We start from the raw sequence: 15,113 nt of genomic DNA, 5'->3' as shown, positions 1-15,113 counted from the left end.
TCTGTGAATACCGAAAGTAGTAAGTTTAGGATTTTGTCTTAAGTTAGTTCTGTGAATCTGCCCCATGATTCTAATTTAATGCCATCTCCAATTGTCAAAGGAATTTGCAACGTATCATGCTCAATGTAATTAAAATAACTTTTGGAGAAAAAATGTATACACCCCCAAATATCAAATGCATTTTCCAGCTTGTGTGAAGTTGGTTTTTACCTTCAGATGGTTGCACCGGTCATGCCTCACTTCTGACACTGACTATAAGGAATTGAAACTTTTGACTGGTGCCTTTGCTTCAGCATCATGTCATGAAATGCCAGAAGGGTGATAACACCTGTGTCATCATTATGAATGAGAACTTTAGTCATCGTATAGCCAACCCCTTACTGCATTTTGGGATTGATTCATAACTTGCTGAAAGAGCATTAATGTTATCTCAGCCTACATAATAGTTACTAAGTTTCAAGGCCAACAAACAGCTGAATGAATGTATGAGGGGACTGTATCACCACGAATTTACCTTTCAAAAACAACCCTATAGCTACATTATTCCCTTTCTGATTTACTATTTGATTTAATGCACTTAGACATGTATATCTCCAACTGCATGGTTCATATTAGAAGCTTTAAACAATGAAAAATAAATACCTCTGTGTCCCGGTTCCACTGAACACACTGCACTAAGTATAGATATGACCCTGCTCTGACTTCACTGCATGTAGCAAATAGCCTGGTGACGGAAAACAAATTTGAATAAAGAACAAATCTACATGAGAGGCTATGCATGTTTCGAGCTTACAGGAAGTTGAGGGTCACTTCATCCGCGTATTTGTTACTGGGTTCTGCTTTGAGAAGAATCAGAACAAATGCATGAGCCCAGAGAGCTGTGAAATATGAAAAACATGTTTACATGGTATCCGGTGTTGATGCAGTAGATTATGGTGAACATCAACAAAACAAGGCTGCTGTGAAACTGAAAGAAAGAGAGAGATTGATAGTGAGAGTTCAGCAAAACCTGTTTACATTTTCCACTAGTTTACCATAGGAAGATCTCCGCTCCAGAGTCGGTGCAAAATAATTGTAGTCAATTTGACAAAAAATAGTAAAAATATCCTAAATTAATGGTATATGTTAATTTTAAATGTAGAACAAAATGAAACATACAAACTATTTACTTAATTTTGAATACATATATTAAAATGCAAAAAAAAGTCTGAAGGGTAAATTGATAAAATCTACATGTAAGTAAAAATATATCTATATATATATATATATCTTATGTATTATTAAATATTAAAAGTGCTGTATAGGAATTAATATAATTGACTTTCATTAAACATCAATGTCACATCAATGATTAAATAATAAGGAATATTAAAATGTAGAAATTTAATAACACATATTCTATTACTAGGTCTTTTTTTAACCATAGAGTTAAATGTCTTTATATTTTAAATAATTTAAATACTTTAATCTAATTTAACATTATTTCAGATGGGGTTTCACTTTAAGTAAAAGTATTCATGTGAAGGGTGTTGCAGTAGCAGTGTTAGCCATGTGTGTTGCTGAACTTACTCTAGCTCTGATCTAGAGAACATTTACTACTGTTTTGGGATCCTAAAACTGTAATAACTTTAGAAGGGCAGTGTGTGACTTGTAAGGACCTCCAAATACACAACAAAGTAGAGGTGGGGGTTTACAACTGTAGTTTTGTGAATAGCCTCCTATAATGCCAGTTCACAATGGCATTTATGAGTTTCTCAGGCAGTACATATAATACTACATCACTTACTCAAAAATATAATAGTGAATTGTCCCCTTTGTATATGTCAGTTGTTATGTGTATAGCACTTACATAGCTGAAAGCAATGGAGTGATGTTGAAAGTAAAATGTAAAGGCACAGGCCTTTAGAGTCTGGCAGATGGAGTACTCCATCACTGACATGGCTGATGTCTCATTTGTCATAAATTAAGTGCATTATAGCTTTTGTCACTGGTAATGGGGGGATGAAATTCCCGCAACATCTTGACAAAGTATCTTTTCTGTAAATATTTATATATGGTCCACAGTCGAAGAGTAATTGGAGGGGTAGTTGGTCTGTGAGACGGAAAATGGTCAGAGTCGGTGCTGACTAAAAGCAGCTCTCTGGAGTGCACAAGGATCCATTTGAACCCAGTCCTGTTTGCTAGGCTAACTGAGTCAGGGGGTAATTAGTCTTTCGTTCGGGGACAGGACACAGCCTTTTCAAGTGAGGTGTTAGCACCTCCCTCCCATCCTGCCTAGGCAAAGGTATCAGAATGGAGATGTACGTAGATGAATGCTCAGACACACCTATCCTTCCTGTGTTGTGGCTGTCTAGAGGTAATCCATAAAGTGTAGCTGTCACCCACCCCAGACCAATATTGGAGACAGACTGTCATGCACTAAGATTAGTACGTACCGAGATATCTACACTTTATAAACGTGGCATTTCCAAAAATAGTAATGTTAGATCAATTCAAAAGGAATGATACATGAAATAGCTATCCTCTCTTATTAGTAATTACAGATTAAACGTTTATTAAGGAATTCCCAATGCTAGCCTATGAGAGGGACAGGCCTCCTAGTAGGGAAAAGTAAATGTGGGAGTTGGTAACTACCAAGACAAATAAAACTTCAAAATACATGTCCTACATTTTCCTTACATGGCACCCTGCCCTTAGGTTTACTTAGGGCTTACATTAGAGTTAGCTTATAAGTAATAAAAGGTGAGTTTATGGCTTAGCATGTAGTTTTAAAAGGCACGTCTAAGTGGCAGTAAACTTCAAATGCAGGCACTGTAGTGGCAGACCAAAGACAGGTTTGAAAACTACTTAGACAGGTAGCACAATAACTGCTGCAGGACCACTAGTAGCATTTGAAGTACAGGCCCTGGGTATATGGTATAGCACTTTACAAGGTGAAAAGCACATACACTGTAGCACTGGTCAGCTGTGGTAATTGCTCAGAGCCAAAAGGCCTAAAAAAATTAATCAGCAAAAACAGGAGGTAAAAGGAAACATGTCTGAAGACCACCCTAAGGATTAAAGGTCTAACACTCCTGAATTAAAAAAGTTAAACATAAGCACATGTAAAGCTCCTGCCCATTTGTAATAATAAAAATGTCCTTGCATGCATTTCTACAGAAAATCATCAAATGTGTTTACCTGCATGTCACCCATTTGCAGTATAGGGGTTTGCAAAGTAACAACGGATCTTGTGGTGCAAACATCGATGCACTATCTTTCTGTACCCCATTGTACTGGCAAGCTTATATCTTAGGAACAAGGTCATAAAATATGCTATTTAAAATCTCCTGCCGTGGAGATCTGAACTTCCTGACCACAGCAGAGGCTATTACTTAAAATGCTGCTACTCAGATTTATAAAAGGAATAACATATTATAATATTATGTTTGGCTTTGATCAGAAGTAATCATACAACTAACATAAGAACAGTAAACAGCATGTTAGATTAGTGAAAAACCAGGCTCTGAAGCTCATGCTCTGCCAGATGTTGACCTAACTCTTCCTGCATGCTGAGTCACATCGGATGGCTTCTTGTAAATGTAAATGTGTGTGTCTTGTAAAGCGCACTGCTACCCATAGGCGTCCTGGTGCTATAGACCGCTGGGGAACCCGTCCTGGCTTTCCCTGCGAGATGTTCCCTCCTGGGTATCTCCAAGGTGAAACCAGGCATCCCTGGCGTTGTGGAGATGAGGCAAGCTAATGCCCAGAGTTGCTGAGTGTGAACCCTGGTTAGAGTAGGCACCGAGGCGAGAATTATAGAGTCCGCTGACCCTGGATCACGACCCTGCCGTGTCGGGAATTGAACCCTGGTCCCGGGTCGTCCTCTGCTTCCGGGTCTGCCGCCTCTAACAAGTGAGCCACACCACTCCACAGAAGACTTAGAAGACTGCAGAATTCTTGCTCCCAGTTCTTGCACTTAGAATGTAGAGTACAACTCTGAGTAGGAAATGGGAAGGCAAGGCTCAGAGTGTGTAAGGGTGGATAGGAGAATGTCATAAGGGTGTCATTAAGGGTGGTGAAGTGTGTGGCAGGATGCCAATTGTTTTCATTTTGAATCTGTGCAGAAGAGGAGAGAGTAGAAATGAGGATGATTTACAGGGCCCAAGACTCCTTGTCTTTCTACTTCCATAACCTTTTAAAGGATTGGTGGGATTCCATCATGTAGACCGAGAGGCAAGGCTCTCAATGTTGAGAGCATCTAAGTTTCTTATTTTCTTTATTCATCTATTCATTGCTGGAAGACCAGTGGCTTAAAAGTCATACCTGTAATTGAGAAGGTGATGCAAATGTCTCTCTAGCACTCTATTATTCCAAGCTTTTCTCATTCACTTCTTCTATGAAGGAGAGCTTTTCTGTTATGAGCATTTTGCAATAACAATTTTGGCACACAGTACAAGTTAGAACACTAGTCTCTGCTCACTGATCAAATTATTAGCCACAGGACAGCAGAGGCTAGGTTAGTTGAGACTGGAAAACTCAACATTTCTGTTATTGTTCATCTCACATCTTTCCACCATCCTACCGTAAGCTGGCATAGTCTAGTCTAGTATAGGAGGGCAAGGACCAGAATGGATCGAATAGGCATTCAACTGGTTACAGAGTTAGAGTATCTAGGTATGCATGCCGTGAATGGTAGGACCGATGAGGATCGACCTCCCGAAAAAACCTTCTATGGTCCGCATTCCCAATCAACTTTGGATTATACAATTGCAAGTCTTTCGATATTTCCCTTATTAAATAGTTTTTATATTTACTACTCGCCCATGAGCGATCACGCAATGCAACATATTAAATTCAATCTGAGTGTGGAAAGATCTCAATCTTCATATATCCTTGAAGGAAAACTATGCTCAATTAATCAAAAACGTATAGACTGGTTTAATTCAAATAAAATCAAGTGGTTCTCGATAATAGTGGAAACGATGAACAACGTAGGTGATACCGGAACGAATAAGATACAAGCATGGTCTCTCTTTTTAGAGAGTCTAAAACTGAAAATGAAATCACCAATTATGAAGGCCAAAGGAATCAGTCTAAATAATACATTGCCGAAAAATTTGAGAGATCTAAGAAAAGAACTGAGAAAAACACATAAAAAGTTGCAACCGTATGCCAAAGACTCTTGTCAAATTGACGTTTTGTTGTCCCTATGGAAGTGCTATAAAAAGAATGTCTGGGAGTACAAAAAAGGTATGAAGGAAAAATTCTGGTCCAAGTTGCTTTTTAGTTCCAAAACCTCGGATATAATTATGTAGTCTAGACTATATACGTGCATCAAAACATGGTACCGGATCAAAATGAATGCCTCTGAAAATAATCTAAACAAATTTTTGTGGCAAGAAGTCGAAACGCGAAGCTGATCAGAGGCAAATAAATTCATTATCACTGGAATTCACATGCACTGCCCAGCTATGGGATAAAAATTTGCCATTTAATTCATTTAAACAGGCACTAAACAAAGCCGCTAAATTTCAATCTCTGCTCATTGACAAGGAAATCTTCTCCCATCACTTCCACTCTTGGGTTGTGATTAACAGCTATACATCACTTACTCCGGCGCTTTATCTCGATTCTACATACTCAGTTTTTATCAAAAAAAGGTTGATGGCTCTAAGATTCGGAAAATATCCAACGATGGCCGATTTACCAGCCTGGAAATATCCGGGATCCGTTGCCTGTCGGCTCTGTGGTCATATCAAAGAGGACATAATTCATATTATTTGTCATTGTACAAAGTTGAAACAGGAGCGAATGCTCCTTTTAAAGAATTATTTTCTGATTAAGGGATTGCGCACCTGCAGGTCAGCGATTATTGGCTGCTTGGACTCTATGGACTCACAAATTAACTGTAAGATTGTAAAGTTTCTGCTTGCTTTTGAAAAACGTCTGGAAGCAAACTAATACCTTTAAAACCGTATTGTGTTATGATATTTTTATTTTCTTTGTCTGTTTTAACTTTTATTTATGAGTATTTGGATTTTACCTTGATGCAAATCTTGAATATTATTTTTAATTAATTTTATATTTAAACATTGTTTCAGAAGTGCAAAGGAAATTTGTTGTGGCTTTAATTAACTAAACAATAAAGTTTTAAATTGAAAAAAAATTCAATAGTATAGAAGTGATATTCTAGGAAACATGTTGGTTAAGCTAACAGGGGATAAGTACAGTGTTGTCTTAACCTTCACAGAAAACTCTCTGTGCTGTAGTGTTTTAATATGTGTTTTCATAACCCTTCACATTCTCTTTTAACTCTCTTGGAATTTCATCATCATAAAAGATGTTTCACCTATTTATGTATTCCAATAGGATTGTGGTTTGTGCTTCTGTCAGGATGTGGTATAAATGTATGCTCACATTTTTTGCTTCGTAATGGCTGCTTGATCAACTGAATTGAGGGTCCACTACCTCAGCTCCTGATACTGAATATTTCATACACTCTAAAGAGCATATTCACATCAGTGAAATTGCTCTCCCTCCCTCACAGCACCACCATTAAGTGAGGCCTTCCCCGAGCCCCTGATTTTTCGAGTGTTGGTGTTCGAGGCCCTCCTTCACCCGCAGGTTTCACCTACGCCTCATCCCTGGTGGTCCAGTGGACCTCTGTCTCCATTTTCATGCTCCGCTTTTTCTCTCCTTTTTCACTTGTTTTTTCCTCACTTCTATCTCCCCCTTCACTCTCCTTCTGGGTCTTTCCTCCATTTTCTGTTGTTTTTCCCTCATCTCAATCTGCCTCTTTCACTCTCCTTCTGTGTCCTCTGTGTCTTTCCTCCACTGTTTCTTGCGCTTTTCTGCCTTATTTGCACTTTTCTCTCTCTTTTTGCCTTTTTCCTTTTGCCTTTTTCAGCCTGTTTCCCCTGCTGCTGCGGCCCCCGTGACCCCTCCCCCCCAAGCATGACCAGTGCGACTGGCCCAATCCAGCTCCCCTCCCCGCTCCGGACTCCAAGCTGTCCAGCCCTCCCCAACCCCTACTTAATGGTGGCCACTGCGGGGATAGGCGAGCAAGACCACTGACTTATTGTCAGTGAAATTCCTCTCCCCCTCGCAGCTCCACCATTAAGTCAGCCTTCCCCTGCACTCTCGAGTGTTGGTGTTCGAGGCCCTCCTCCAACCACAGGTTTCACCTGCACCTCAACCCTGGTGGCACAGTGGACATCTGTCTTAATTCTCTCGCTCTGCTTTTTCTCTCCCTTTTCACTCGTTTTTTCCCTCATTTCTATCTCCCCCTTCACTCTCCTTCTGGGTCTTTCCTTCCTCTGTTTTCTGCCGTTTTCCCCTCATTTCAAGCTCCCCTCTTCACTCTCCTTCTGTGTCTTTCCTCTATTTTCACTTGTTTTTACCCTCATCTCAATCTCCCCTTTCACTTCTTCTGTTTCTTTCTTCCACTCTTTCTTGCACTTTTGCTGCCTTATTTGCCTTTTTCCTTTTGCCTTTTTCAGCCTGTTTTTCCCTGCCGCTGCTGCCCCGGACATCACCATCGCCATTTCCCAAAGATACAAGATCTCCAGGAAGGCGGGAGAGGAGGAATCACCATCGTCCACAAATCCACTCTCCGCCGGAGCACACTCCCCGACGAGCCCACAGACCTGATGGAACACCTCTGCTTTAAGATACCGGCCAGCCCTACCTCCACCTTACGAGGAACCCTCATCTACCGACCCCCTGGACACAGTAGACTTTTTGCCAACTCCATCACGGACATCATCTCCCCGCTTGCCATTGCATCCACCAACTGCACCCCACTGGAAGACCTCAACTTCCACCTTGACAACCAACTGGACCCCAACACCACATCCCTCCTGGACAACATCCACAATATTTGACTCAGCCAGATCGTGACCGAACCCACGCACTCAGCAGGACACACCCTCGACCGCCTCTTCATAACCCTCCATCACCTTCAGCCACACCACAGAACTCCCATAGACTTACATTGATGCTTCCACTTCACCTTCAGAACACCCATCATTCACAGACTCCAGCTCCTGCTCCCACGAAGAAACTGGACCAGAATCACCAACGACCAGCTACCCTCATCACTCAGCAACTCCACCCCAACCATCACGGAAAACGACGACCCCAACACCCTGCACAGATGGATCTCAGACAGTGCCAACACTATAGCCCCCCTTAAGAAAAACAACAACACCCACACCAAGAAAGCTGATGGTTCACCACTGAACTTCGAGAGTCCAGAAGCACTTGTTGCCGCCTCGAAAAGGCTTGGAGGAACACCAAACCAACAGAAGCCCACAACAACTTCAGAGCCGCCACCAACGTCCAGCACCAACTCAGAAAAACGAGGAAAAAAGTGATTGAAGACAGAATCTCCACTCATGCACACAACAGCAAAGAACTCTTCAACATCATTAAGGAGTCCGCCCAACCCACCAGCGAGTCCACCGACATCCCTCGCTCACAAGACCTCTGCGACAAACTCAACACCTTTTTCCACCACAAAATCAAGAGCATCTATGAGAACTTCGACGAAGACAACCAACACACTGGACCCTCACCAACCACCCGACTCGATGAAACCAGTGATCGACAACTGGACAGTCCTCACCACTGAAGACACACTGAAGATGATGAAGTCAATACACTCCGGAACCCCCACGGACTCCTGCCCCTACCACATTTTCAACAGAGCCACCGACGCCGTCGCACCCATGCTCTGCAACACCATCAACCGCTCCCTGGCAACCACCTCATTCCCTGGCGATAGAAAGATCTGAGATCAACCCCCTTCTGAAGAAACCCTCGGTGGACCCCACCTTCCTCAAAAACTACAGACCTATCTCCCTGCTCCTGTTTTTTGCAATTTTCACCCTGAGTGGGCTTGGTATGCTCAGACGTGAGTCCCAGGCTCTCCACATCACTGGAGTCAAGCTATCCAGGCTGAAGAAGGCTGATAGCCAGAAACCGGTCCTTTGATGCTTGATTCCGGTCTAGGAAAGACATGGCTTGGTAGTTCTGGCTGGACTGTTCCCATGAGGCACAGGGTCAAGGCTGATTTGTATATAGCCATTGTCTGACCTAGGGTGGTGTGGAGTGCAAAGAAACAATGGATTTAGGCCCACATCTTTGTACTGGGGTGAATGTAAGGCATTGATCTGCATTCTGTCCATCAACTGTATTTTTTGCAATTTTCACCCCGAGCGGGCTGGGTATGCTCAGACGTGAGTCCCAGGCTCTCCACATCACTGGAGTCAAGCTATCCAGGCTGAAGAAGGCTGATAGCCAGAAACCGGTCCTTGGAAGCTTGATTCCGGTCTAGGAAAGACATAGCTTGATAGTTCGGGCTGGACTGTTCCCATGAGGCACAGGGTCAAGGCTGATTTGCATATAGCCATTGTATGAACTAGGGTGGTGTGGAGTGCAAAAAAACGATGGATTTAGGCCCAGATCTTTGTACTGGGGTTAATGTAAGACATTGATCTGCATTCTGTCCATCAACTGTGTTTTTTGCAAATTTCACCCCGAGTGGGCTGGGTATGCTCAGAGGTGAGTCCCAGGCTCTCCACATCACTGGAGTCAAGATATCCAGGCTGAAGAAGGCTGATAGCCAGAAACCGGTCCTTGGATGCTTGATTCTGGTCTAGGAAAGACATGGCCTGGTAGTTCGAGCTGGACTGTTCCCATGAGGAACAGGGTCAAGGCTGATTTGCATATAGCCATTGTCTGACCTAGGGTGGTGTGGAGTGCAAAAAAACAATGTATTTAGGCCCAGATCTTTGTACTGGGGTGAATGTAAGACATTGATCTGCATTATGTCCATCAACTGTGTTTTATGCAATTTTCACCCCGAGTGCTGGGTATGCTCAGACGTGAGTCCCAGGCTCTCCACATCACTGGAGTCAAGCTATCCAGGCTGAAGAAGGCTGATAGCCAGAAACCGGTCCTTGGATGCTTGATTCCGGTCTAGGAAAGACATGGCTTGGTAGTTCCGGTTGGACTGTTCCCATGAGGCACAGGGTCAAGGCTGATTTGCATATAGCCATTGTCTGACCTAGGGTGGTGTGGAATGCAAAGAAATGATGGATTGAGGTCCAGCTCTTTGTACTGCGGTGAATGTAAGACATTAATCTGCATTCAGTCCATCAACTGTGTTTTTTGCAATTTTCACCCCGAGTGGGCTGGGTATGCTCAGGCGTGAGTTCCAGGCTCTCCACATCACTGGAGTCAAGCTATCCAGGCTGAAGAAGGCTCATAGCCAGAAACCGGTCCTTGGATGCTTGATTCTGGTCTTGGTAGTTCGAGCTGGACTGTTCCCATGAGGCACAGGGTCAAGGCTGATTTGCATATAGCCATTGTCTGACCTAGGGTGGTGTGGAGTGCAATAAAATGATGGATTTAGGCCCAGATCTTTGTACTTGGGTGAATGTAAGACATTGATCTGCATTCTGTCCATCAACTGTGTTTTTTCCTGCTCCCGTTCCCAGCAAAAGTATTGGAATAGCCATCAACAGCCAACTTGCCACTTTCATCGAAGAGCACAACATCCCCAACTACTCCCAATCCGGCTTTAGAAAAAAATTCAGTACGAAACCGCCCTTCTCGCCGCAACAGACGACATCTGTACCTTACTGGACAAATGAAAAACATTAGCCCTTATCCTCCTTCACCTCTTAGCAGTGTTCAACACAGTCTCTCACTGCACCCTAATTTGCAGACTCCACGACGAAGGGATCCAAGAGAAGGCCTTTGACTGGATCCCCTCCTTCTTCTCCGGCAGAACGCAGCAGGTCTGACTCCCCCCTTTCCTCTCAGAACCTACACCTACCACCTAGGGAGTCTCACAGGGGTCCTCCCTCAACCCTACGCTCTTCAATGTCTACATGGCTCTGCTCGCCCCCATCGTCAGAACCTACAGACTCAACATTGTGTCATATGCAGAGGACACACAACTCCTCCTCTCCCTATCCAACGAACGCAACACCAACAGACACAACTTTTTAGAAGGTATGGAAGCTTTCGCCAAATGTATGAAAAACAGCGGCTTACAAATAAACAACAGCAAAACAGAAGAACTCATCATGGGCCCAAACCTCGATGCCAGGAACGACACCTGGTGGCCCCCCACCCTCGGAAGCCCGCCCAACCTCACTGACCATGCACGCAACATGGGAATCATCCTGGACTCAGAGCTCAAAATGGACCACCAAATCAACTCCGTCTCATCCTCCTGCTTCCACACACTCTGCCTCCTACATAAGACTTTCAAATGGATCCCCCTCAAACACAGAAAGACCATCACTCATGCCCTGGTCACCAGCAGGCTTGACTACGGCAACGCACTCTATGCAGGAATAAATAAAAACCTCACCTGCAAGTTACAGAACATCCAAAATGCCGCTGCAAGACTGGTCCTCAACCTGCCAATACACTGTCACATCTCCCAGCACCGGCGCACACTCCACTGGCTCCCCTTCGAAGCTAGAGTCAACTTGAAGATGCTAACCCATGCTCACAAGGCCCTCCACGACACCGGACCAGCATATCTGAACAGCCGACTAGAATTCCACGCACTCCAAATGACCCTACGATCAGCCCAGCTCTCCTACGCTGTGGTCCCCATACCAGAAAGACCAGATCAAGAGGCCGCTCCTTCTCCTTCTGCATGGCCAGAGCCTGGTACGACTTTCCACTCCACCTCGGACAGATAACATCGCTCCCCATTTTTACAAGAGACCTTAAAACCTGGCTCTTCGACAAGCCCTCTCCTTGATGGACTGGAACCTGTGACCCCCCAGTGCCTTGAGACCCTTACGGGTGAGTAGTAGTGCTTAACAAACACCTGGTTGATTGATTGATTGATAGGAACAGAATGGCGGAGAGCGCTGTACCACCACAATTGGTAACGCCAAGCTCCGACATTCTGAAAACGCAGGGATGTGTTGTATTTGCAATAATATGCCACAGACCTGTCTTTCAACTAGCACTGGTGCTAAATCTAGCTGCCTTGTGCCTGCACAGGCACCCTTACATCATAGTGCAAGGGGGCCTGCATTGCAGGGAACGATTGTTCATGTGCAGGAAGGTGTCACTTCCTGCACATAAAAAATCACTAATGGCGAATTGTAACTTCTATGTGTGCTGCAGAATGCAGCACATACAGAAGTTGCATTTAGTCATTATCTAATGATTGTTAATCTGCAGGAAGGAACAACTTCCTTCACATGAACAATCACTGATGGTGATTTGCTCTTTCTATGTTTGCTGCAGAATTCAGCACAGATATAAACAGAAAAAATGAGGAGAAATTAATAATTTCTCCTTGTTGCACCAATTTAAAACCAGGTTTTTCCTGGTCTTATTTTTGGCGGTGCTCCATATTTACACCAGCCTTGTAACTATGGGGCAGCGTCAAAAAGCAATGGGTGTTGCTGCTCTACGTCGACTACAACACCAATCGCCCTCCCCTTTCACGCTTTAAGTTCTGCATAAATAGGGGCATTGTAAATAAGGTGAAGGGGTTATCGCTACCAGAACCTGAAAAAAAGTTACCTTCTGGTTGTGATACCCCTTGTAAATATGTCCCTAAATGTCATTATACAATTGAACAACGATCTGATCTCTGAGTTTGTAGAAAGTCACCAAATGTTCTTCACTTGTAATCACAACTTGCCCTAATATCTGCGGAAACATGGAGGAAATAAGCTTTTTCTGCTTTTGTGGATTTGAGGAAAGATGGATGGCTTTGCCAGGATGTCCCTACTTCTTTTTTCTGTATGGTACTAGCAGATTTGGGCCCCACTCAGTTTACCGTCTCTATGACTTCTTCCTCTCCATCCTCTAGCCCTAAGGGTTCTGTGAGTAGGAACTTAGTCAATCATGATTTTTTTGCTCAGTGAGGGCTAACTCATGTTGTATCCCTTGGTTTGAGACTTTGGGAACATGACTTTCCAGTGCTCAAGAACCCACTTTTGTGTTAGCAGGTCCTTCTCTCTCCTCAATTCTCTATCCCAGGGCAGGGAGGGATGTATTTAGGAACCGTGGCTGTCCCTTCAGGAATATCATCTCAGCCCCAGCCCTATTGTCTTGGTAGCTGAAGGGGCCGCTGCTCATCCAATGTCTGGCTGAGTTAACTTAGGGTTTCATGATTCTGTCAAGGAACCTGCTGGTGCACCACATCCTATAATGCTTCACTCCATTCCTGATTCATTTTAGAGGAAATACTTCCTGTCTAGAGAGTGTCCATGCAGTTCTGATCTGGAACTTCAGTCATAAGCAACCACCATCTTCGCTATGTAAGTATTTTAATGTAAAGTAAGGGATAAGAAGGAGAGACATAATATTGTGCATGGATTCCTCATTAATTGTGCACCCCTGAAAAGTGGATCCAAGTCATCTTCTGAGTAGAGAAAAAATATTTGAAGGGGGCATTACAAAATTAAGTTGTGGATGTATAGTTGTCAATATGGTGGAATCTTCTACTTCAGAATTTTGGTGATATAGCTCTTGTTGTCTAATTTTTGGTCTCTAAAGAACTGTAATTGAAAGCCCATTTTCATGGTAAAGTTGGATTTTCAGTCACAAATCAGAAAATCTCCCCTGCCTGCTTCAACACCCTCTGGTACCCCGTAAAACATTCAAATGCATTGCCTTTGCATCCAGAAAAAAGTCACACAAGCCCTCCTTACCATCAGACTAGACTACGGCAAAGCTCTCTAACCGAAGTCAACAAAAAACTCCTCCGCAAGCTCCAGACCATCCAGAAAACCTCAGCCAGACTAATCCTCAACATCCCTAGGCACAAAAATCACCCAACACATCTGCGACCTCCACTAGCTCCCCATTAAAAGAAAGATAACTTTCAAGCTGAAGGAAAGGAGTGGTGTTTTTTGTTAAGTCAGAAAAGTGGCGCTCACGCTATTGCATGTGGTTACTACTAACCTGTATCGGTACGGTGCAGCCAGGTCGAAGGAGTAATCCGATAACCCCTGGGGGAATGTGTGAATCACAAGATTCACACTGTAACGTTGGAACAGTTCTGGGTACACCTGGTGAGGATATTTAAAATATTACAATAAGTTTTCAAAGCGTTATATCAATGCAGTGGTCGACATCAGTATAAGTCATAAAAAGGTTCTTTATATTAGGACAACTATATTGAACAAAGCAGAGCAGCCGACGCGTGTTTTTAGTCACTGGGAAAGGTCCCATGACTCATCAGGGCTGGGGAGGATACAAAACAAGGGGTGAGTAAAATAAAATTAAAATGAAAGGAGGGGGTTATAGAATAGAACAGACGGTACGTTGTACCGGAACTCAAGGAACTGAAGTGGCTCCCTGTAGACCAACGAGCCAGCTTTCATACAGCTTGCCTCACACACAAAGCCCTGCATACAGGCAAACCAGAATACCTGGCCACCAAACTCAAAAGGCCCGGTCAGTCCAGGAACCTCAGAAGTTCCAATACACTACTACTCATCCCTCTGAAATCACAGAAACACAAAACCTCAAATAAATCCTTTGCGGGTAATGCTCCCAAGATCTGGAACTCCATCCCCCCCATATCCGAATGACCGCCTCCTTCCCGAAATTCAAGTCGCTACTCAAAGCCCTCTTCCTTGAGTGATCTGGATCATAACGAGAACCCCACGCCTAACTGTGAAAGACCGCTATCTCTTTGAACCTAGAGCCAGTTGATTCGCTCCTGATCTCCGTCCCGCAGTGCGCTCAAGTTGATGTTGTGCAGACTTTACTTCTCGCCTGTGTTCCTTGATCTTGGTTTTCCGTCCACATTTTCATTTGCTGCATATTTGTATTTGCTGTGAAGCGCTCTGATACCTGCCTATGTTCCTTGTTCTTGTTTTTCCGTCCACATTTTCCTTTGTTACATATTTGTATTTGCTGTGAAGCGCTCTAATACACTCGGGTCTACTTAGCTCTATACAAAACTTCCATAAAAAAAATTAAAAATTAAAAATTAAAAAAAGGTTTCTTTCCTGTGTAAATGGCTCTGGATTGTGTCAGATTTTATGTAGATTTTTATTCTAGAAATGTGATGTTAGAGGCTGGAGTTCTCCGGGAATTTCATGTTCTTGTTAAAGTGATTGAGGTGTGCA

The sequence above is a fragment of the Lissotriton vulgaris genome, chromosome 7 (genome assembly GCF_964263255.1).
Source record: "Lissotriton vulgaris chromosome 7, aLisVul1.2, whole genome shotgun sequence".
Lineage (NCBI taxonomy): Eukaryota > Metazoa > Chordata > Amphibia > Caudata > Salamandridae > Lissotriton > Lissotriton vulgaris.
This window is presented reverse-complemented; position numbering follows the sequence as displayed.